A 25,640-nucleotide genomic window follows, 5' to 3' on the forward strand; every position below is an offset into this window, starting at 1 on the left:
CTCAACTACCTTCTCCGGCAGTTCGTTCCATACACCCACCACCCTTTGTGTGAAAAAAGTTATCCCTCAGGTTCCTATTAAATATTCTCCCCTCACCTTAAACCTATGATCTCTTCATAATAATGAGTAGTTATTTGTCATAATCTTGAAATAGCTGAACAGATATAGTAGCATAATGGTTAAGTGACTAGACTGACAGCCTGAGTTGTGGGCAATGAGTGGAGATGCAAGTTCAAATCCCACCAATACCTCTGTCCCCAAATTAAAATATGGAACTAATAAGAGGAAGCTAATTGCACTAAGAGTAACCCTGAGATAACCAAATCTGTTTTCCAATGCCCGTAAGGGAATATCATCCACCAGTCCTAGTTAATTTAGCTGATATATAAATTCAGACCCACACTTAACCATGGGTGGTAGATTTGCTGCCTTACAGTGCCAGAGACCTGGGTTCAATCCTGACTATCTGTACAGAGTTTGTACGTTCTCCCCATGACCTGCGTGGGTTTTCTCTGGGATCTCCGGTTTCCTCCCACACTCCAAAGACGTACAGGTTTGCTGGTAATTGGATTGGTATAATTGTAAATTGTCCCGTGTGTGTGTGTGAGGGATGGCATTAGTGTGCAGGGATTACTGGTTGACGTGGACTCGGTAGGCCGAAAGGCCTGTTGTCGCACTGTGTCTCTAAACTAAACTCTAATTCAATTCAGGGGCAATTAGCGACAGGCATTAAATTGCCAGTTTGTTGATGATGTCATGCCTGGTAAACAAATAAATAAATGAAAAGGACAGCCATCTATTTGACTTTGGCTCAATGTCCCACAACTACTTTCTCCATGTTCTCCATCCTCTCCATGATCTTTCTTGCCAGCCTTGAAGGTGATCTGTGATTCTGCAATTTTGACCTCTTGGTGCCACTCAGCATTTCACCTTCCCAGGCATTGACTCTGGAAATTCCCTTGCTATACATCTCCGTCTTGCTACTTCTCCTTTTAAGAGGCTCCTCAAGACCCATTTCATTGACCAAGTGTTTGACCATCTCCATGTGCTTCAGGATGATGGTGTATTCGTGATGGAGGTTTTTTAGAGTTTAAAGATGCCATGGAACTACAAATCCGAAGAAGAGTCCCAACCTGCAATGTCACCTACCTATTTTCTCCAGAGATTCTGCCTGACTCACAGAGTTACTCCAGCATTTTGTGCCTATCTTTAACTACATTATTGTTTGAAAATAAGCCAGCTGCAGCAAATGGCAGCATCGTGCCCTTAGGTTGCCAATTATTGTTCAAAGCAGTCATCTGCTTACACTTAAAAAGCCTGGTTATCGATAGGAAGCAGTCTGTTTCTTAAAGGACAGTACCAATGTTACCTTCAAGCTCCTAGAGACTGAAAACGGACTGAATTGGAATACCCTACAATGGGGGTTTCAATGTAGAAACAAGAACTGCAAATGCTGGTTTACAAAAAAAAGGCACAAAGTGCTGGAATAACTCACCGAGCATCCCTGGAGAACATTGATAGGTGTCGTTTCGAGTCGCGACCCTTCTTCATACTTCTTTCAACTAGGGAGGCTTACAACTTTGACCTCCAGTCATTGCCAACAGTTTAGTTAATATCCATGTTGTAGCAAAGCAGTGTTCAATTCGAGCCCGTGGTAAAATTGCATGTGTTGGAAATTGTGAAAGGAAAATAAGACAAAATGTTGAAAGTTGACTATAATAACTTGTGAATATGTATCTTTCCAGAATATTCAGCCTCCGTTGATTTGGTTTCCATGGCACTGAACACACAACAGGCAAATACCTTGGAAAACCCTAGCGCAAGAATTATGCCAGTGACTGGACCTCTGTTGTGGCTGTGGAAGGCGCTACAGAAATGCAGGTCATTCTTTGACTATTTTTTCTTTCCTTCTCCCTCATTCTTTTTTCATTTCTTTTATTATCAATGATTTTGCTCTGCACTCCCCTGCCCCACACCAAGGGTGCGATGACTAAATTTCTATCAAAAGCACATTGCATCACTCAGTATTCAAAACCAGAACATGCTGGGAATACATTGTTGGTGTCTGTGCCATATTTCAGTGCCATGAAACATGAAAGATCAGCACCTTGTAATGTTGACCCTGTTCTTCTCTCAGTTGCGAGTCACACAGCATTACTGGAGAAAAGGAGTAGGTGACATTTCGGGTCGAGACCCTTCTCCAGTATGTTCATTTAGTTTGCCTTTCGATGCAGATTAAGCAGAGCAGCCTGGATAGATTGCAGCCCAGGACAGAACTGTCTGAGCTGTAGTTGAAGAGCTGTTATTGTTTAGTTTTGTTTACAGATAGTGTGGAAACAGGCACCAGTCCACCGAGTCCGTGCCGACCAGCGATCACCCCTATACTATGTATGAGTTACAGTAGTTCATATACTACACACTAGAGGGAATTTACAGAAGCCAATTAATCTACAAATCTGCAAGCCTTTGGAATGCGGGTGGAAACCGGAGAAAACCCATGCGGTCACGGGGAGAAGGTATAAACTCCATACAGACAGCACCTGTAGTCAGGATCGAACCCAGGTCTCTGGGGCTGTAAGGCAGCAACTCTACCGTTGTGCCACTGTTCTGTCCCCAGCCCTGTGCTGTTTGTCCTCCCACTGGGTGCACCTTTTCCTTGTTTGACTTTCATGGGATTGGAAGATTGTTTCCTTGCTTGATGTTAAATCCCAAATCAAGGCAACAATGTCCATCACAGTGAGCAACTTGAGAAAGCACGGTAAGGGGTGGGGACTTGTGTTTTTATTCATGGTGCTTATATTTTTACTGCAAGTGGTGCAGTTAGGGAAAATCTGTAGCCTCATTGCAGTCAACCGAAAGAGGAAACGGCAGAATTCCAGAGCATCATTCAGCATCTGTGGAGAGAGACCAATGCAATGTTTCAGGTCGCTGATTTTTCTGTAGAAAGGGAGTGAATCATGAGTAGGGTCTTTGGACTGAATAATTGATTCTTTGACACACTCTAGTGACACAAACTTTCTTGCTGAGTTTTTCTGGCAAATTCCGTTTCCAGTTTTGGGAATCTGCAATTGCAATTGTTTGCTCCAATTACTGTAGATTACATAGAAAATAGGGGCAGGAGGCAGCACCGCCGAAAATAGGTGCAGGAGGAGGCCATTGCGCCCTTCGAGCCAGCACCGCCATTCATTGTGATCATGGCTGATCATCCACAATCAGTAACCTGTGCCTGCCTTCTCCCCATATCCCTTGATTCCACTAGCCCCTAGAGCTCTATCTAACTCTTAAATCCATCCAGTGATTTGGCTTCCACTGCCCTCTGTGGCAGAGAATTCCACAAATTCTCAACTCTCTGGGTGAAAAAGTTTCTTTTCACCTCAGTTTTAAATGGCCTCCCCTTTATTCTAAGACTGTGGCCCCTGGTTCTGAACTCGCCCAACATTGGGAACATTTTTTCTGCATCTAGCTTGTCCAGTCCTTTTATAATTTTATATGTTTCTATAAGATCGCCTCTCATCCTTCTAAACTCCAGTTCAAAGTACCTGTCCAACTCTTCTGCCATTTCCTTATTACCCATAATTTCACCCGTGTCTGCCTTCAAGGGACCCTCATTTGACTTTGCTACTCCTTTTCTCTTAACATATCTAAAGAAGCTTTTACTGTCCTTCTTTATATTCTTGGCCAGCTGCCCCTCGTACTTCATCTTTTCAGCCCCTATTGGCTGTTATTTTACCTTATGTTGTCCTATGAAAGTTTCCCAATCCTCTGGCTTCCTGCTACTCTTTGCTGTGTTATGCATCTTTTCTTTTAGTTTTATTCTATCCCTAACTTCCCTTGTCAGCCATGATTGCCTCCTACTCCCCTTAGAATCTTTCTTCCTTTTTGGAATGAAATGATCCTGCGTCTTCCGGATTATGCCCAGAAATTCCTGCCATTGCTGTTCCACCGTCATTCCTGCTAGGATCCCTTTCCAGTCTACCTTGGCCAGCTCTTCTCTCATGCCTTCATAGTCCCCTTTGTTCAACTGCAACACTGACACTTCCGATTTAACCTTCTCAAATTGCAGATTAAAACGAATCATATTATGATCACTAGATCCAAGCGGTTCCTTTACCTCGAGTTCCCTTATCAAATCTGGTTCATTGGACAACACTAAATCCAGAATTGCCTTTTCTCTGGTAGGCTCCATTACAAGCTGCTCTAAGAATCCATCTCGGAGGCACTCTACAAACTCTCTTTCTTGGGGCCCAGAACCAACCTGATTTTCCCAGTCTCCCTGCATATTGAAATCCCCCATCACCACAGTGGCGTCACCTTTGTTACATGCCAGTTTTAACTCCTGCTGCAACTTACACCCTACATCCGGGCTACTATTTGGGGATCTGTAGACAACACCAATTAGTGTCTTCTTGCCTTTACAATTCCTCAACTCAATCCACAGTGACTACCTCATCAATCCCTATGACTGAATTTCATCCCTCACCAGCAGAGCTACCCCACTGCCTCTGTCCACCTGCTTGTCCTTTCTATAGGATGTATAACCCTGAATATTAAGTTCCCAGGCCCGATCCTCCTGCAGCCACGTTCCCAGGCCCGATCCTCCTAATCCCCACAATGTCATATCTACCAACCTCTAACTGAGCCTCAAGCTCATCTACTTTACTTCTTATACTTTCCGCATTCATAATACAATACTTTTAATTCCTTACTCATCTCACCCTTCACATCGATCCCTATTACACTTGGCCATACTCTCCTATCCCTTTGTGAGCTTTCTTTCCCATTAATTCTGGGATCATTAACTATCCCTTTACTCTCTTTCCCTTTAACTCCATCCTTGACTATCCCATTTCACCCCCCCCCCCCATTTAGTTTAACACCACTGTGTAGCAGTGGCAAACCTGCCCGCCAGAATACTGGTCCCCCACCTGTTAAGGTGCAATCCGTCCCTTTTGTACAATTCCCCCTTACCCCAAAACAGATCCCAGTGGTCTAAGAATCTAAATCCCTGCCCCCTGCACCATTTCCTCAGCCACACATTCAGGTCCTGTATCTCCCTGTTCCTGCTCTCGCCAGCATGAGGAACTGGAAGCAAACCGGAGATAACCACCCTGGAGGTCCTGCTTTTCAGCATTTTTCCGAGCTCTCAAGTCACTCTGCAGAATATTCACCCCCTTCTTTCCGACATCGTTTGTGCCAACATGCACTACCACTTCTGGCTGTTCACCTTCGCCCTTGAGGATTTTCTGCACTCTGTCCGTGACATCCTGGATCCTGGCACCAGGGAGGCAGCACACCATCCTCGAATCCCGCCTGTTGCCGCAGAAACCCCTGTCTGTACCTCTCCCAATGGAGTCTCCTACTACCACGGCGTTGCCTGACGTCGGCCTCTTTGGTTTTGGCTCAACAGCACTTTTTGTTTCGCAAACCAGTCTGCCGCTCAGTGTGGTAACGTCTTCTTCCCCGACAGCTTCCAAGTGGGTGAACCTGTTCTCAAGAGGTACAACACCCGGGGACCTTTGCACTCCAAGTTTCCTTCCCTTATCTCACCGTCTCCCACCTTCTCTCTTCCAGTACCATTGGTGTAACAATCTCACTGTAGGACTTGTCGAGGAACGACTCCGTTTCTCGGACGAACCTGAGGTCATCCACTTGCTTCTCCAGTTCCCCAACACGGTCCTTCAGGAGCTGCACCTGGATACACTTCTCACACTTATAGCAGCCAGAGGCACCAGCAGTGTCCCTGACCTCCCACATCCTGCAAGCATCACACTGAATCAGCTTGTTTGACATTTCCTTCTTGCATCTCACCCTCTCCAGCGTTTGGTGTGGCGTCCTCCCTCAGCCTCGCAGCCAAAGACTCGCACTTTTCTCACAGGGCTCGCAGCCAAAGATGCGCATTTTTGTCACAGGGCACTTCCCTCGACAGGGCCACACCCCATGACTGGTTCCACAAATATGCAGCACAGAGCGCCACAGGAGATCCTTTTTCTCTGTAGCTATCAAACTGTGCAACTCCTTCACCTACTGCCGTGAGGTGGACTGACTACCCCACCACCCGTCCCCAATCTTTGCACATCCCCAATCCTGGACTTTCCACTTGTCACTTTAGTTTCATGTATCTTGTTGTTTTTTTATGATTGTTGGCAGACCAATTTCTCTCCTGGGATAAATAAAGTTCTGTATCATATCGTATGTATGCAAGGATAAAAGTTGTTGATGGAGCAGAACGGTGGATTGGAATTCTTTCTATTGGGATTCTGGGGGTATCCCAGTCTAAAACCACCTTTTGGTGACGGCATCTCTGAATGAACTGGTTGCCCCCAACACCCTGGCACTTCAGAGGGAGATGTGGCCCTGGATTTTGGCCTGAAATCCCTGAAGTGGAACCAACAACTCTGTTATGCTGATTCTGGTATCAGTTGGCACAGGTCGCTCTGCAAATTGTATTGAATGTAAGGTGTTAAAATGGGAGAGGGAGGTGGCAATCTGCTGAAGCTTCCACTGTATATGAGGCTGCTTTACAGTGACTGGGGAGGGGGATAACACACGTAAAACAGCGCAGCACAAGAACAGGCCCTTCGGCCCATATTGTCCAGGGCAAGTTTAACTCATCTCTGCCAGCTCTCCTCTCCGTGGGGGTAAACCTGGAATGAAGTATGAGTTTGCGTGTCCCCACGCTACTCCTTCCGTAGGCTGTGCAGCTGGTGTATATCCCTGGGATCTCTCTTCTGATCAAGCGCGGGAATCTTTGCCGACTTCCCTTGAGTGCTCTGTGATGTGTGAATGGGGTTAGTTTCCAGATCCTCTTTTGTGTCGGACAGGGCTGGTTGATGCTTCTGCAGACATAAAGTGGCAAATCATTCAGCCCCTGGAGACCACGGCAAAGTGTTTGCCGTGACTCAGACCAAGAGAAAACCCAACGAGTTCCCCTTTTCTCAAACCAGATTGTGAAAGTCACACGGTAAGACGTGGTTCTCTTAAAATGTTATTTCTTTTTTTAAATAGGGGATAGAAAGTTGGAAGCAGAGATGCTGACAGCATTTAGGGAGAGTCCAGACAAACATTTGAATTGCAAGTGTAGAGTGTTACAGGCCAAGTGCTGGATGATGAACTGCCAGAGGAACTTGGCGGGAAAGGCAACATCCGTGGAGGGGAATGGGGGCTCTCAGGATGAGGCTTTCCACTCTAGGATATCTGGGATGTCCACTTTCTTCAGTGAACGTGGTCCCACACCCCCTCAACAGAGTTGGGGATGGAGTCTTCACCTGCGTCTCCTCCTGTTTCCCACACCTCAGTTCTCACACCTCCTCCCCAAACCCAGACAGAACAAGGAGAGAGTTCCTCTGGTTCTTACCATTTCCTTCCACAGTTCCTGACCCACTGTGTTCCTTCAGCAATTTCTTTTTTCACATAATTCTAGCATCTGCAATCTCTCATGTCTCCAAGTGCTGGAAGATGGGATTAATGCCGATGGCTGCCCCATGGTTGCCATTGACACGGACGGCTGAACGGCTTGTTTCCATGCTGCATGACTCTAAATATTTCTGAATGTCTTGCAGTCCGACTTCCAGCATTATCACTATTGCTATTTCTACTCATGAATGATTTAATTGAATTGCATCCGGAGGTGTTGGTCTACCAGGAAACCTACCAGCCTGCACTGTTTGGCACCCAGACTAAACTCAATGTCCAATAGTGAACTTGTAAACTCCACACAGACAATGCCCGACGTCAAGATTGCACCTGATCACTGAGCTGCAAGGCAGCACCTCCACAAGTTGTGCCACTGTGCCCCCCCCCCCCCCCCTCTTGTAACAGTGTCAGATTGTTTCCTTTCTTCAGACCAGGAGGGTCCTAACCCAAAGAGTCACTTATCCATGTTCTCCAGAGATGCTGCTTACTCCGGCAGTTTGCGTTTTTTGTTGTTGTAGATCTACTGTTTCTACTCTTAACTTGTGGATAACTTGCTCTGTGAAAGAGCGACAATTTCCGAGTAGACCGAGGAGCGTCTATGGCCAAATTGACGGTCTTCCAGTAGCATTGGATGTCTGTCTCTGAGTGTGTGTGTCATGGTCATCTTATTTGGTTTAAAACTAGACCAAATTTGTGGAAGAGAATAAGGGCTTTCCTTTGACTTGTAACTATTTTAACCAGAATATGAAAAAGTATTAGAAAACGGGTGTCTGTCCCATTGATGCTTATTCAAAGTACTTAATGCCAAAGTTAACTTCCTTTTTAATGACAAGCCACAGGACGTGCTGTGACTTCCTTTTCATTCATAGAATAAATTCTTGAATGAAATGTGAATGGGCATCTCAATTAGAGGGAGGTACGTTTCTGCTTTATAAGAAGAGCAAGACACAATAGCAAGGTGAGCTACAAAGGGATGATGTCCTTTGTGGTCTGCATGTTCAACTGGGGTAATTATTTGTCTGCTTTTGCAAGGTGCATGCTACCGGGCTGCAAGTCACCACAATTAGAGCATAGTTCTGCCAACAAGAAGGGCAAGTGTCTGTGTCCAACAGTAAACTAACCTCCCTTGCAGGCCAATGCATGCCCAGCAGTGCCACACATTGCAAATACAAAGGTACTGATAATCTGGGATAGGAACAGAAAGTCTTTGGAAACACGCAACAGGACAAACAACAATCTGCAGGTACTTTAGTTCAGTTTAGAGATACACCAAGGAAACATAGAAACATAGGTGCAGGGGTAGCATATTCGGCCCTTCGAGCCAGCACCATCATTCAACATGATCATGGCTGATCATCCAAAATCAGTACCGCGTTCCTGCTTTTTCCACATATCCCTTGATTCCCTTAACCCTAAGAGCTAAATTTAACTCTCTCTTGAAACCATCCAGTGAATTGGCCTCCACTACCTTCTGTGGCAGAGAATTCCACAGCTTCACAACTCTCGTATACACTGGAATTTAGAAGGATGAGGGGGGATCTTATTGAAACATATAAGATAATTAGGGGTTTGGACACATTAGAGGCAGATAACATGTTCCCAATGTTGGGGGAGTCCAGAACAAGGGGCCACAGTTTGAGAATAAGGGGTAGGCCATTTAGAACGGAGATGAGGAAGAACTTTTTCAGTCAGAGGGTGGTGAAGGTGTGGAATTCTCTGCCTCAGAAGGCAGTGGAGGCCAGTTCGTTGGATGCTTTCAAGAGAGAGCTGGATAGAGCTCTTAAGGATAGCGGAGTGAGGGGGTATGGGGAGAAGGCAGGAACGGGGTACTGATTGATAGTGATCAGCCATGATCGCATTGAATGGCGGTGCTGGCTCGAAGGGCTGAATGGCCTACTCCTGCACCTATTGTCTATTGTCTATTGTCTCTAGGTGAAAAAGTTTTTCCTCATCTCAGACCTTATTCTTAAATGTGACTCCTGGTTCTGGACTCCCCCAACATCGGGAACATTTTTCCTGCATCTAGTCTGTCCAATCCTTACATTTTTTGGGAACATTTTTCCTCCAATCTAGTCTGTCCAATTCTTAAATTTTATATGTTTCTATAAGATTCCCTCTCATCCTTCTAAATTCCAGTGAATACAAGCCCAGTCGACCCATTCTTTCATCATATGTCAGTCCCGCCATCCCAGGAATTAACCTGGTGAACCTACTCTGCATTCCCTGAATAGCTATAATGCCTATAATACCTCAAATTAGACTAATTACTGCTATTCAAATGTGCCGTCTTTACGTCTTTAATAATTGACTCCAGCATCTTCCCCTTTCCCAACATGTGAGGCTGGGAAAGCACATCTCGGACCCGCTGATCCTCAGCATTGGAGCACCGCAAGGCTGCCTACTCTCCCCTCTCCTTTACTCTCTCTACACCAACGACTGCACCTCCACAGACTCCTCTGTCAAGCTCCTCAAGTTTGCGGATGACACAACCCTGATTGGACTGATCCAGGATGGGGAGGAATCTGCCTAAAGAGGGGAAGTGACACAGCTAGCGTCCTGGTGCCTTCGCAACAACCTGGAGCTCAATGCTCTTAAGACAGTGGAATTAATAGACTTTACGAGAGCACCCCCTCCCCTCCCCCACTCACCATCAACACCAAGTCATATCTGTGGAGTCATTTAAGTTCCTTGGAACTATCATCTCCAGGGACCTTTACTGGGAGGCCACCATCGACACCAAAGTCAAAAAGGCCCAACAGAGGATGTACTGCCTGCGGCAGCTGAGAAAACATAATCTGCCACAGGCAATGATGGTCCAGTTTTATACTGCCATCATAGAGTCTGTCCTCACCTTCTCCATCGTGGTCTGGTTTGGCTCAGCCACCAAGCATGACATCCGGAGGATGCAGCGCTGCGTAAGATCAGCCGAGAAGGTTGTTGGCTGCAACCTTCCCCCCCATTGTACACTGCAAGGGCCAAGAAGCGAGCGGGTAAAATCATCTCTGACCCTTCTCACGCAGGACCTGATGGTCTGCATCCCAGAGTACTCAAGGAGGTGGCCCTAGAAATTGTGGATGCATTGGTGATCATTTTCTAATGTTCTCTCGACTCTGGATCAGTTTCTGTGGACTGGAGGGTAGCCAATGTAACCCCACTTTTTAAGAAAGGAGGGATAGAGAACACGGGGAACTATAGACCAGTTAGCCGTACATAGGTAGTGGGGAAGATGCTTGAGGGGATTGTTAAAGATGTTATAGCAGCACATTTGGAAAGTAGTGACAGGATCAGTCACATTCAGCATGGATTTACGAAGCGGAAATCATGCTTGACTAATCTTCTGGAATTTTTTGAGGATGTAACAAGTAGAATGGACAAGGGAGAGCCAGTGGATGTGGTGTACCTGGACTTTCAAAAAGCCTTTGACAAGGTCCCACACAAGAGATTAGTGTGCAAAATTAGAGCACATGGTATTGGGGGAAGGGTATTGACAAGGATAGAGAACTGGTTGGCAGACAGGAAGCAAAGAGTAGGAATTAACGGTTCCCTTTCAGAATGGCAGGGAGTGACTAGTGGGGTGCCGCAAGGTTCGGTGCTGGGACCGCAGCTATTCACAATATATATTAATGATTTAGATGAAGGAATTAAAAGTAACATGAACAAATTTGCAGATGACACAAAGCTGGGTGGCAGTGTGAACTGCGAAGAGGATGCGATGAGGATGCATGGTGACTTGGATATGTTGGGTGAGTTAGCCTTTGTAATGAGAGGATTTGAGTATAGGAGCAAAGAGGTCCTTCTGCAGTTGTACAGGGGCTGGTGAGACTACACCTGGAGTATTGTGTGCAATTTTGGTCTCCTAATTTGAGGAAGGACATTCTTGCTATTGATGGAGTGCAGCGTAGGTTCATGAGGTTAATTCCCAGGATGGTGGGACTGTCATATGATGAAAGAATGAAATGACTGAGCTTGTCTGGGCTGGAATTTAGAAGGATGAGAGGGGCTCTTATGGAAACATATAAAATTCTTAAGGGATTGGACACACCAGATGCAGGAAACATGTTCCCAATGTTGGGGGAGTCCAGAACCAGGAGCCACAGTTTAAGAATAAGGGGTAGGCCATTTAGAACTGAGATGAGGAAAATCTTTTTCACCCAGAGAGTTGTAAATTTGTGGAATTCTCTGCCTCAGAAGGCAGTGGAGGCCACTGTATTCGCCTCGCTGCTAGCCTGGTCTCGCCTCGCCGCTGGCCCGGCCTCACCACCAGCCTGGCCTCATCACGCCGCTAGCCTGGCCTGGCCACGCCGCTGTACTCGCCTCTCCGCTAGCCTGGCCTCGCCGCTGTACTCACCTCGCCTCGCCGCTGGTCTCGCCGTGGGCCTCTCGCCGCTGGCCTCGCCTCGCTGCTTAGCGTGAGCCCGTTGATGTTGAGAGGGGATGGGGTGGGGGGGGAGGGGGGCAGTGGTGGGAGGAGGTAGCGGGAGTCAGGGGGGGTGGAGGGAGGGGGGGAGTGGGGGAGGAGGGGTGGGGGAGTGGACCACTGGAGCAAGTATATCTTCAATTAAATTAGGTATGTGCAGTTTTTTAAATGAAACTCTTTCTTCATAACTTAGTCACACATTTTATAACCATTGTTCTTTTATTCAATACCAAGAGAATTGGGATGTGTAAGGAAATAGCAAAATAGAAAAAACAAAACAAAACAATTTTTTCTTTGTTGTGAAAAGTATTTCTGTTCAATATAATAGTAGAATATACTCATGATAGGTCTGACATTGTACATGTAGTCCAAGAACTACAGACTGTTGGAAATAATAGTCATTTTTCACACGTGAATGTAGCGCAACGTGTACGCGCATTTGGCGTGCATACTTTTTTTTGCTGAAAAGTTGCATTAGGCCATATTATGAATTTTGATGTAAAATTCTGAATTTTGGACATCAAAATTCTGAATTTGTAAAATCAAATGTTGGGAGATCTGTTATTGTATCTCCCTCAGCCATTATTGAAATTGCATCTACTTTGATTTAAGCACCTTCCTCTGTGAGAAGTCATAAAGCTGTACAGCATGGAAACGAGCTCTTTGGCTTAACCTGTCCACACTAACCAAGTTGGTACGTTGGGTTAGTCTCACTTGCCTGCATTTAGTTCATATCCCTCCAACCCCCTCCTTTACATTTATCTGTCCAAATGTATTTTGAAAGTTCCTGATCATTTTGAAGACCAGACCTCTCCCCAGATCTATCCTAAGACCCCTATATGTTTCTCCATCGTGAATATTCAGTTCTCTTTGAAAACTGTGGTGGTATTTAATTTTGAACCTCCTCTCAACACACTTCCCTTACATGCGGTGAAGCTCAAATCGTGACTACTCATGACTTCACAGGCCTGCATTTGTCATCCCTGGTTCTGTCTCCTAAAGTCTGTGGTTAGAACAGAACTCGTGGATAGCCACTTAACCTGCTTTCGTTCTTGCCCGTGTGTGTGAGCGTTGGTGCGAGTTGGCAGGATTAGGGTCCACACTGATTCCCTTGCAGCCAAATAGAATCATAGAAGGAGGCCATTTGGCCCACCGTAGAGAGAGAGGGAGAGTCATACAGCACGTCAACAGGCCCTTCAGACCAACTCATTCATGCCGATCAAGATGCTCCATCTAAGCAGGTCTCATTTGGCCACATTTGGCCCACATCCCTCTAAACCTTTCCTATCCAAATCAGCTGTTTTCCAGAGAAAATTTCTTGTTCCACCCTTCTTTACTCCCTCCACCCCACCCCATCCACAACAACCCTGGCCTTTCTCTGTAATCTTGCAAAATGTTCTCCACCACACACTTATCCAATTCTCTCAAGGCCACAGTGGAGCCTCCCTCTACCACATTTGCAGGCAGTGCATTCCGGATAGCAACCACGCACTGTTTAAAAACAGCTTTCTCTCATATCACTGATAATTCTCTTCCCCTTTATTTTTTAACCATGACCTCCATTTCCTAACCATTCCAGCAATGAGAACAGCCTCCCACTCTCCACACTATCTGGACCCATTGTCATTTTATAGACTTCTATCAAATCTATCCTTGGCCTTCTCTGAGTCCCAGCCTTTCAAATCTAATTGTAGTTCCTAGTCCTGAGAATGGTTCTCATAAATCTTTTTCGGAACTTGTCTAATGCCTTCACATCCTTCCTTTTATGTGGTGACTAGAATTGAACATATTGCTCCAGTTGAGGCTGGGGCTGTGTTTTATAGAAGTTTAGTGCTACTTCCTTCATTGTATATTCTCCGCCTTTATTGATAAAATTGCCTGTGTCTTATTAAACTCTTTCTGAATCAACCCTGCCACTTTCCATGATTTTTGTCTGCTTACTCCCAGATTCCTCCTGCTTCTCTTTCAGATCTTTGTTCTGTGCAGACACAAGATGCTGGAATGTGGAGCAACAAACAGTCTGTTGGGGAACAGTGGATTCTGTTGGGAAAAGATGGGAGGGAGGATGTCCGGTCAACATTTCGAGTCAAAATCCTGCATCGGGAACACCGTTATTCTATATTACGCCAAGTTCTTCCTACCAAAATGCAACCTCTCACACCATTAAACTTCCTTTGCTGCACATCTGCCCATTCAACCACTCCATATGTGTCCTGGTGCAGTTTGTCACTACCCTCTTCATAGTTGACAACACTGCCGACAGCTCACACTGAAGCACGTGCACGAATAATGGGCACCAGTTCCTTGACGTTGATGGAAAGCTGACCAACGGTCTAGAATGAAGTGAAGGACAGAACATTGGCACAGGGCAATTGTTGGGAACTGAATCCAATATCCCATCTACACCACTTGGCGATAGCGTCGGGCAGAAGCGGAACCTTAAAGGGTAGGAACGTCTAAAAATAATATTTGGGCTGCAAGCCATCTCACCAGCATGGGTGATTGTACAGAGCTCCTGTTGCTGCATTAACACTGTTCTATTGTTATGTATTGGTCTGAAACACCAGTTTACTTTAAACTAAATTTAGAAACAGTCATGAACCTGCCAAGATAGTATCAGGCTTGCAGACACACAGCAAGATATGTTCAATTGCCAATTCTACAGTAGCACAATGCCCTGGAGCCATATGATTTGTTGATGCCTGAAAATATTTGATATTTACAGCAGACTATGATTATATTATTTTCCCCCAAAGGGCCATTTCTGATTTTTTTTTTTTGTTGGAAGGGAGAAGCATGCCAAGTACACATTGTTACACTGCCTCGCATGGAGCTGTGCACAAGATGGTTAGATATTGAATGGACGGGGAGATAACAAGCAAGCGGTTTGCATTGGTGTTCACTGGGGCAGTGAAATAATAGTACAATCCTGTTTATCTTATTGAAACTCACCAGAGCACTTTATTCAGTAAGTTACTAAATGAAACACGGTGTTTGTATTTAAGCAAGGCAGGGTCAAACGAGGACAGCAGAGTGGCGCAGCCAGTAGAGTGGCTGGCTGCATCTTGGCTCCAGTGATCCTGCTTGAATCCTGACCTCTAGTACTGTCTGTGTTGAGCTCACACCTCCTTCCCAGGACCCTGTGGAGTTTCCCTCGAGTGCTTCAGTTTGCTCCCAAAACCTGTGTGTGTGTGTGTACAGGTTGGTGGGTTAATTAACTGCTGTAAATTAACCCTCATATGCAGGTGAGAGATAGAGTCAAAGGTGGCCTGGTATTGATGGGAATGTGAGAAGAATGAAGCATGATTAACGTAAATTTGTGATTGATGGCTAGCAAGGCTGGGTGGGCTGAAGGGCCAGTTTTCTGCTGCGTGGCTCCTTGACGTAGCTTTCTCCAGTGTGTGGTACAGGGGTGTCGTAGGTCTGGGCTGTGACTTCCCCCTCCCCTCAGTAGTTATCAAGAGAACATATTTGTACAGAACAGGTAAAAAAAATGTTGGAGGAACTCGGCAAGTGAGGCAGCATCTGTGGAGGGAAATGGACAGACAATGCTTCTTCAAGACAGGTCCCGACCCAAAGTTGTCTGTCCATTTTCCTCCACAGATGCTGCCTGACTGCTGAGTTCCTCCAGGAGATTGTTTTTTGCTCAAGATTCCAATATCTGCAGTCTCTTGAGTCTCCTCTTAGTGTATAATTTGTACTGACGAGGTGCTCTGGCAAAAAGGGGTCAGATTTCAATTCGGAAATAAACCAGCAGAAAGACAGGTGGTGTGTAGTCAATGAGTTGCATAGGGATCGAGACTTGAAGTCTTTCTGATTTTGCAACTGAAGGGTGGCCAGTTTTTCTAGGGGAGAGAGAGAGAGCATGGGACTCTGCTTGAGGGTGAGAAAGGCATTGTCACGTAGCAGTGGCTGTGGTACTGGGAGGGGATCAGCACACCCAGCACTGGCTGCACCACCGTCAAAACAATGCAGCACGGAAAAAGTCCCTTCTGCACAACTCGCCCATGCCGACCAAGTTCCCCAGCTGACGCAGCCTGTGCCTTGCCTACATATCTCCAAACCTTTGCTATCCATGTACCTGTCCAAGTGTCTTTTAAGTGTTTCAAAGTTGATGCGTGGACCATCCTCCCCAGCAACGCTTCATGATTCAGTGCTGGCGAAGTCTTAGCCTTCTACTGAGCACTGGCAAGCACAGTCCCGGGACCTAGATATCCAGTGGCACATGGCCTGCCCCAGGATTGAGAGAATCTCCCTCATACCCCCTTTTGGTCGATTGATTGGAAGATAGAGTAAGGAAACAGGGAGAAAGTCGGGATCGAACCCGGGATCTCTGGCACTGTGAGTCAGCAGCCCTACGAGCAGCACCACTGTGTCACAGTATTAGCAACAATCACACCTTGCTTTACCTGCTTGAAGATATCTGTGACTGCAATCCTTTTTCAGTGCTGATGGCAGTAACTGGGCAAACGTCCCTAAATCAGGCAGCGTGGCACTTCTGAGGTTTGATTGGGTAATGTGCAGCTTGAGTTGGTGCGGTGCTTTCCATCCCATCTCTTCAATTTAGCTGTCAGAGATGCTTTGCAATATTGCGTGTTTAAACTGGCCCCCGTTTGGATATTTGAAGGGAGATGGTGGAACAACAGATGAACAGTTATCATTTATAGCTGAGGTAGGTGCAGTGGGTCAGTGTGCATTTATCTGTCCAACAGTCCGGGCACGGGAGACTAGATCTCCATGGTCTCCAGTAAACCTGTTGGAGGAACAGGGAGTGACGGAGGTTTTCTCATGTGGTCATAGTTTACTTTAGTTTAGAGATGCAGCGTGGCAATAGGCCGTTTGGTCCACCGGGTCCACGCTGAACAGCGATCGCCTGCACACTAGTTCTATCCTACACACTAGGGACAATTTACAGAAGTCAATTAACTTACAAGCCTGCACGTTTGTGGGATGTGGGAAGAAACTGGAGAAACACTGAGAAACCCGTGGTGTCACAGGGAGAACGTACACACTCCGGCATAGACAGCGCCTGTAGTCGGGATCGTTGTACCGCTGTGCTACCGTACCGTTTGTTATGATCAATAGCTGCAGCAGATGATACATAACCGCATAACTGCACTGACGATGGTGCAAACTCTGCAGCATTTCCTTCCAATGGCTTTCTTTTTATTGAATTGCCAACGGCTTTCACTCACCACCCTTTTTATAAAGGTTTTAAAGATATTTGTTTTTTGTTCTTGCTGATGGTACAGGGGGGAATTTACTTCTTCGTGTTTCTTTAGAGAATCTAAACTCTGTATTTATTTTCATTGGTTGGGGGAATTCCATTAGAGCGGCAACGGTATTAGTAATTTAAGCCTAAAATAGTGTTCCCGATGCTAAATTAAGGTAGAATGTTGAACAGATACCTTGTTTGGCCCAGTTATAAGAAATGTAGTCTCTCGGTTGAATGTCATTCATCTACTAATCGTTATGAATATTTGCCTGTTTTTAACTCTGCAGAACAGAATATTTTCCTCTTCCTTTGCAAGCAGCTTTTTTATCTTTCTTTTGTTATCTGTCAGTGTCAGCCCGATTAAATTTCCGCACACGTTGAGATCCTGCATTCTTGACAACCCCTTGCCGACACTATCGTTAATGTTGAAACTAATAATTAACAGATTTTTGTTTGAAGATCGGCAGTAATAATTCAAAGAATAATGATGGCTTACCTGTGCCCGTATAAATTCATTCTTATGGCAATGACGACCTTCCTCTGCTCTCTCTCAAAACAAAATAAATTCACTAGTCTCCCACCAGCTCCATCCTATTCAAAGCCCACCCATTTGGATTCAGTGAGCGGGGATCATCTGCGCTAAGTTCTGTGCATGCAGGAGAAGGAAGGCGCACACACTCACCGAGCTTCTGCTCCTCTCTGCCGCCAGTGCCTGCCTCTGGTCTGGGTGTTGTTGGCCATTGGAGGAAGTGGCTTCCGCAGGCAGATCGCTGGAGGTGAAGTGCTGAGTGAGCACAGGTCAGCCAAGCAAACGAGGTGCCATGCGGAAAGGGACAAAAGTGAGCAATGCCAGACACCCATAGGGCAGATGCACACACACGCACACGCACACGCACGCAAAGATGCATGCACACACAGGCAGAGATGCACAGGCACGCACACAGGCTGAGAGGAACGTACCTACACACAGGCATAAATGCGCACACAGATACACTAACAGAGATACATGCACACACATGTACACGCACACAGAGACAGGCAAACACATATTTTGAAACAGACATTGCATGCATATGTGGACGCGCACCTCTTTCACACACACCCCACACACACACACATCCCTCACACACTCACACACCCCACACACACACACACGCACACACAGACTTCCTACACGTACACCAAAAAGTGTGCATGGTTAAAACCAAACTTTAGTTCTAGTTTCCAGCCAATTAAATATGTTTAAGAACATTCACCATTCAGATGCAGGAACAGCAGCAGTTGGATTGTGCACTGCAAACTCCCGCAAGTAGCTGTTCATTTTATTTAAGCATATGCAGTGTGTCTGAGATTCGCATTGTAATATGAATTCTGCCTGTTGGTCGGTCATCTGTTTTCCAGATGGCCTCTCATTCAAGCACTGATCAGCACTGCACCTGCCTAGCTGGGTCCTTCAATGGGAATAAAGCCATGCAGCACATAAGCAGGCCATTCGGCTCACTCGCCATAAATAACAGATAACAGATAACAGATAACAGAGCTTTATTTGTCATTCGGTACCGAGGTACCGAACGAAACTACATAGCAGTCATAAAAAAAAGAACACAAGACACATATCCCCAACACAAACGTCCATCACAGTGACTCCAAACACCCCCTCACTGTGATGGAGGCAACAAAACTTCCACTCTCTTCCCCACGCCCACGGACAGACAGCTCGTCCCCGACCGACCCGCACAGTCCCCGCAAGGGGATGGAAGTCCCCGCGGCCGAATCGCACCGGGCCTGAAACGTCTCACGGCCGAGCCGGGCGATGAAAGGCCCCGCGACCAAGCTTTGCGCAGCTAAGTCCCGTGGCCGAGCCGCACCGGGCGATGTTAAGTCCCGCGGCCGAGCCGCACCAGCGATGAAAAGTCCCGCGGCCGAGCTGCACCTGGCGATGTAAAGTCCCGCGGCCGAGCCGCACCGGGCGATGTTAGGCCCCGCAGCCGAGCTGCACCGGGCACTGTTAAGTCCAGCGGCCGAGCCGCACCGGGCACTGTCAAGTCCAGCGGCCAAGCCGCACCGGGCGATGTAAAGTCCAGCGGCCGAGCCGCACCGGGCGATGTTAGGCCCCGCAGCCGAGCCGCACCCCGCGCCGTGAGGAAGAGAAAAGTTTCCCCACCCCCCCCCACCACCCCCCCACCCACACCACCACCCCCCACACATACACAACCAAAAAATATATAAAAACCATCCCAACACCGACACAACAAAAAAAAAGGAAAAAAGACGAACAGACTGCTAGCGAGCCGCAGCCGTTAGGTGCCGCCACTTCCGCTTTCTACTAACTCTATTTCTTTCCTAATACTTACCGCTGGTTTGTGCATGTACGCTACACATGCACAAACCAGCACATCTTTAGAAACCGGAGTACCTTAGGGAAATCCACACATTGACAGGGAGAACGTGCAAACTTCACACCGACAGCTGCTGAGGCCAAGATCAACCCCCGTTTGCTGGAGCTGAGAGGCAGTGTCTCTAACAGCTGCACGCCTGTGCTGCCCCATTGTTTATCTATGTCCCCCCCCCTGAAAGTGATAGTGAACTGATTTAGTGATGATGCATAGGTATGGATAGTAGGCAGGAGCCCTAGTTGCCCTCCTGTTTAAAATAGTCCGAAGGAAGCATTCATATCCGATGAAGAGGACAGCTGTTGGGAAAGGGACAGGGCTGCAGCAATCCTGCAGCACTGCACAGGAAGGCCAGTTGATTTTCCCCCTTCCATCAATCCATCACCCCACTCTCCACCCACTGGGTCTCCACCTCCCACTGTTCCCATCAGCGCACCTACTCCCTTATTTGGTTCCATGCTTCACCATCTTTATGCAATTCCATCATCTGCAGCCGTTTGTTGTCTCCACTAATCAACTTCCAGCCTCTCTCACCATCTCCATCCTCCCCCATCTGATTCCGTCTACCAACCAACCCATCCTAACCTGGATCCACCTATCACTTCCGAGCTCTTGCCCCACTTTTCCCTCTCACCTCTTTATACTGCCTTTCTCCCCTCTTTCAGTCCAGATGAAGAATCCTGACCCAAAACGTTTGACTGTCCATTTCCCTGCACAGATGCTGTCTGACCCGCTGAGTTCCTCCGGCAGATTGTTGTTATTGCAGCCAATTTTTTTTCCCTCCATTTTTCTGCATTGGGACTTGAGCAACGGAGAATTGAGGAGCGAGTCATATTAACAAGAGAAAAGAGAGAGTAATGTGTAAAGAGTGGAATATGATGGGTGCAGAGGCCCAGACCAGCTCATCCAGCAGCAGCAATCTGGCATATAGATGCCTGCCTGGCTAGAGACAGCGAGGTCCCAGGTACTGAAGTTGTCCTCCTGTCCCTTGGTGAGCATAACCAGGACATGTTACTCTCAGTGCAGATGGTCTTTGTTCACTTGCACATCCTCACCCACCTGCAACCGCTGCCTGTACTATACATAATTACTTTGATAATTGGGTGACGTTTCAAGACGGAACCCTTCTTCAGAACACCTGACAGTCTGAAGAAGGGTTCCGACCCGAAATGTCCCCGTCTTTTTTCTCCGGTGATGCTGCTTGGCCCGCTGAGTTACCCCAGCACTTTTTGTGCATCTTCGGTATAAACCAGCATCTGCAGTTCATTCCTACACATAACCTTGATCAATCATGAGCCAACCTTGATCATTGTTGGCTCATCATTGTAATAATAAATTCTATAATCACACAAGCAAACTTCCAAATAAATATCCTTTTGCTGCTCACCAGTTCAAAGCTTAGTTAATTCCAAACGTAGATCAGATGTACTTAACAATCCTTTGTAAATTCCAATACTTTCCATGTCTGTTGGGAAGTGTGTTCTAAGTTTCCCGTATCCATTGCCATGTTTAAGGAGGTTCTGGAAACATTTGCAATTTGTAACCAATACCACTCAAATATCAAAGCGCCTCTTTGTTTCTGTATGTGGAGACTTCACTGAGTGAGACGATAAATCTCATTGGAAGTAGGAAATTATTTTTCTGTTTATGCTGAGGAGCACAATTCCACGTGAATTCCAGCAGAGTTAAAACTTTGCACCTGCCCAGACCGGACTTAAAATCCATTTCACATTTAGCTTCTTTCTCCTCAGATGCTGGCTGACCAGCTGCAAATTTCCTCTGTTTTCTATTTTTCCTTTGCATTGTTCAGGTAAGTTTAACATACTCCTTGTATCTAAAATCCCAACTGTTTTTCCGTAAGTATTTGCTTGCTGCTTGCATAAGGTGAGTAATTTATTTGCAGTGGAATGGGCAATGCCACGTTCCAGAGCTCCATACAATGGGAGTACACGTCAAGACCTCAAAGGCACACATGTAAATCTTCCATTTATCAGTGAAGGGAAATTGCAGAGAGTGCAAATTTGCAAAATGAATTATCTTGCATCAAATGCAAATATTAATGACCCCCAACTTCATCATCCCATTAGCGCAGTTGATAATCAAGTTCCTTGTCTTAACTTCCTGCTCATAATCTTGTCACACTTGTGACTGTGAGAGTGCCTTCTACTACAGTTTGAGTTGAAACAGCCCAGCTATTTTTCTAGCAGTTGGTAGGCGGCAGAGCGAATAGGCTTTCATTCCATCAGATTCAAACGGGTGCATCAACCCAGTAGGCAGCACAACGTGCCTGGATTATTTTCTCCAGCAACTAACTCTAATGAATAAATATATGTCGATTGTGGCCACCAAGTCTTGATCAGTCTGAAGAAGTGTCTCGACCCGAAAGGTCACCCGCTCCTTCTCTCCAGAGATGCTGCCTGACCCGCAGTTACTCCAGCATTTTGTGTCTACCTGTGGCCACCAAGACTTGGTCTGTCTACTTGATGGCCACGGGACTTTGCATGGCAAGGTGCTATAAGTGAAAGTTCAAAACTCCACAGCATCCTCTGTTGAGCCTCGTGGACCCAACTGAAGAGGAAAAGCTGCTGCACGTCTCCGTAACCAACTAGCCTGTGGAATCATCAAAGGGCAACGTGGAGTCAGTCATACCAGCATGTTAGGATAGTGAATCCAATATCGAGTGGGATAAAGAAAGCAAAATGAAGAGAGTTTGGATTGAAAGGGGGAAAAGGAAAACAAGGCAAACAAAATGTAAAACAGAAATAATTTAACATTTTTTTAAACTTTAACAATTAAAATTTGAAAGGTTCTGCACTCGCTCACTTTTGAGACCTAAATTGGTAGTAATACATGTTTAGTGCTAGTAATAAAGTAAAGTATAAGGCTTTACTTTATGAAAAACTTGCTTCGACTGAAATAGTCAAACACGGACGTTTTGTTCTTTGGCTGATCTGTTTATGCATCATCGGTATAGGAACTGTGAGCAGTGTGTGAGGAGTGGATGAGCCAAGGGTTGTTTCAGCACAGCTTGAGGCAGAATGGCTAATCCTCGTCAGTCACCATCAGACTTTTGCGTTCACATGCATTCACCTGTGGTTGCAGGTTGAAGTTTGTATAAACAACCTTCATTGGCTTGTGATTGCTCTAGGTTCTGCCTCATTGTAGGATAATATATGTGCAGATGTACTCAGGCGAGCAAACTTCCAAACTGGGTGCTCAATGTTTCGATGTTTAGTTAATCCAAAATGTGGATCACTTGTACTTAACTTGGAAGGAAGGCCCAGCACAAGACCTGGCTTGCAAATAACATCAGAATTCTCTTTTTGCACATTCATGTGAGGCAGAAAACTACTTTGCAGTTTTGCCTGTCGGCACATACTATTTCACTTGCTACTTCCTGGCAAATGTTTACTTCCAGAGAGCAGCATGTTACCTGGTACGTGGCAGTCTTGCATTACTCTGTCAAATTATAGAAGAGGAAGCCTACAACAGAACATTTTATTCTGCCCAGAGGCCCAGTAGCAATACTTGGTATTTCCCTCAACAAAGATACAGAGTGCTGGAGTAACTCAGCGGGTCAGGGAGCATCCCTGGAGAACATGGAAAGGCAAAGTTTTGGGTCAGAACCCATCTTCAGACTCTGAAAACTAGTCTCTGAAGAAATGTCCCGAACCGAAACATCACCCATCCGTGATCTCCAGGGATACTGTCTGACCCACTGAGTTATTCCAGCACACCATGTCTTTGTTTTGTAAATCAACATCTGCAGTTCCTCATTTCCACACTTGGTATTTTCCTCACCTGATCAGCTGAGGGCCAGGGTAAAGGGCCGTTATTCCAATTTATATATTTTTCTTACTCTCGTCCCCCATCTGTTGAGAGGTTGCTTGCCAGTCAACCTGGGCCAAGACTCGAAACTGGGACACCCAAAAACTGTATGACTCAGCTAACTGTATTAAACAGCTCACCCACCGGGAGAGCCCCAGCTGCGTTTTCTGTGTGACAGTGTGGGTGTGGAGTGTTTGAAGCTTTGAACATGCCTAAAATGTGACAGATTCTAATCTGGCTCAGTTCCCTTCGAAGTTATCACTGTGTTGTGCCACCTCTTTTACATGACTCAATATTTCCATTTTGTTTACTTTGCTGTCTCGGGCTCCCCGTCGTTGTTTGCTGAGATCTCGGCAACGAATGCCATACATGTTAACTGGAACACCACCACTTCAGGGCTGGTTATCCCTTCATAATGCAGCAGGAGAGGTGGGCATTACTGCCGCACCCTCAATTATTAGAACTAAGTGGCTCGCTTGGTCACTTTAGAGAGTGCATAAGGGGTGGCTTTGTTGTCTCAATATCAAACTAAGTTTCCTTCCTGCTGGGTACCAGAGAAAGAGATGTGTTTTTGAGGCACCTTGAAGCCCTCATGTTCACCATCACTAATACAGGATTTTTATTGCAGGTTTATAGAGCTCCTGTGGCGGGATTTGAACCTACGCCTTCATATTTGGAATGCAGAACAACAATGCCACCGATCCTAGTTTCTCACAGCGATGCTGCGCAGTGCCACTGTTCTGGGCAATGTTGCAGAGGATGAGAGGACCTGGAGGAAGATGGATGAGCTCATGGTGCAGGCATTGATGATGATTAAATCTGCTCTACAATACAATACAATATATCTTTATTGTCATTGTACAGGGGTACAACGAGATTGGGAATGCGCCTCCCATAAGATGCAATAATTTAGTTAATTTAAACAACAACAACCCAACGAAACAAATTGTAACAGTTTTAAGACAGAATAAAGTGCAAGTAGATCTGTGCCGGTTCACTGTGCGATGTGACCATCCGGCTCAGCAGGACCGGTTCGTAGCAGCTATGGCCCTGGGGATGAAGCTGTTCCTGATGAAGCTACTTCCAATGGACAGGGTTGGAGGGAGGTCTGAGCATCCTCAGCATTACCTGTCGAAGCTAAACTCTTGAAACCTAGACTGATCACCCTGCTGCAACGACGTCAGTAACAAGTAAATCTGATTAAGATGTAAGCATATGGGCATGTTGATTTTCAGGCACTCAGCCAGTAAAGTCATGCTCAAGAGCTGCCAGGTCTCTGTGGTGAGGAAGGTGTTGGTGTCATTTACACACGCACCATCACCATCTCTGGTTTCCGAACCCACCATGCATCAGGTATCACCCTCTCGAGCAAACTTTCTCGAGAGCAGCATGGAATGTTTAGCTGAACCCTGCAAGGAGCGAAGGGCCAAGTGGTTGGCCTCTCCTCTGCTGACTGCCACAGGGTGAGCTGTTAGTGCAACGAGAACAGGACACATAAATCTTCTTGTGTACCCGTATAGCAGTCTTGAGGGTGTATAGAAAGACGGATTCCTTAATGTTATTTTTTCTTTTGAGCTATTTGACGGTATACTACAACCATTCAGCAAGAAACCCGGAAGGGAAGGCATTTACCTTTGAACCTGAACTGTCCAAACCTAGATTTAGGGAGTGTTGGTATAGGAATAACAAGGAAACAAGGTCATGTGCGGCAGGAGAGAAGGATTCTGACATCTCTCACCATGTTACTTGTTCTTGACTGCACATGTCCAACAGACTCGATTCAGGTTTTCGGTGAGATTGCTTTCACTGGAAAGCAATGAGAAAAATCTCCCAGAAGGGGAAGGAAAAGGGAGGAGTTTTTTTTTTTAAAGGATCAAAATGGGAGAAATTTGTGCTACTGCTGTAGTGTGATGTTTATGTTCACTTCATAGCAATCTGTCAGGGTATTTATTTATTGATCTGTTTATTTATTTATGTGTTTTTAATAATAAATTTATTGGAATATGGCACTTGCTGCGTGATTTACAAAGTCGGAGATTTTCCCTCAGACCTCCTATCGATGATGTGCTAGAGGCCACAGGAGTGTAAAGATGCACAGTGGCATTCCCCGAATATCTTCCACAAAATTCATTCGTACGTGCATGGTTTGCAGAAGCCACAGGCAAGTCGCAGACAAACAGGACTCAGGATCAAATGCAAGGTGTATGTCAGTGAAGTTTAAAGGTCTCAACTTGTGGAGTGTTGCATCTTAAATAAAGGGTCAGAAGCTCCCCCTTAGATAATCCACCTACCTACATCCCCCCACCCCCATCTCCTACCACCACACATACATACATAAACACACATGTGCACACACACACACACACACACAGAC

The 25,640-nt window shown here is 46.1% G+C and overlaps 1 long non-coding RNA gene across 1 annotated transcript; it reads left to right on the forward strand.

The window, feature by feature from the left end:
• Positions 1–1,743: 1,743 nt before the first annotated feature.
• LOC144593159 (uncharacterized) lies at positions 1,744–25,218 on the forward strand. The gene is made up of 3 exons (XR_013547211.1): positions 1,744–1,881; positions 13,800–14,276; positions 23,895–25,218. It is a non-coding gene; the product is annotated as an uncharacterized LOC144593159 (long non-coding RNA).
• Positions 25,219–25,640: the final 422 nt, after the last annotated feature.

Source organism: Rhinoraja longicauda, chromosome 4 (assembly GCF_053455715.1).
Source record: "Rhinoraja longicauda isolate Sanriku21f chromosome 4, sRhiLon1.1, whole genome shotgun sequence".
NCBI lineage: Eukaryota > Metazoa > Chordata > Chondrichthyes > Rajiformes > Arhynchobatidae > Rhinoraja > Rhinoraja longicauda.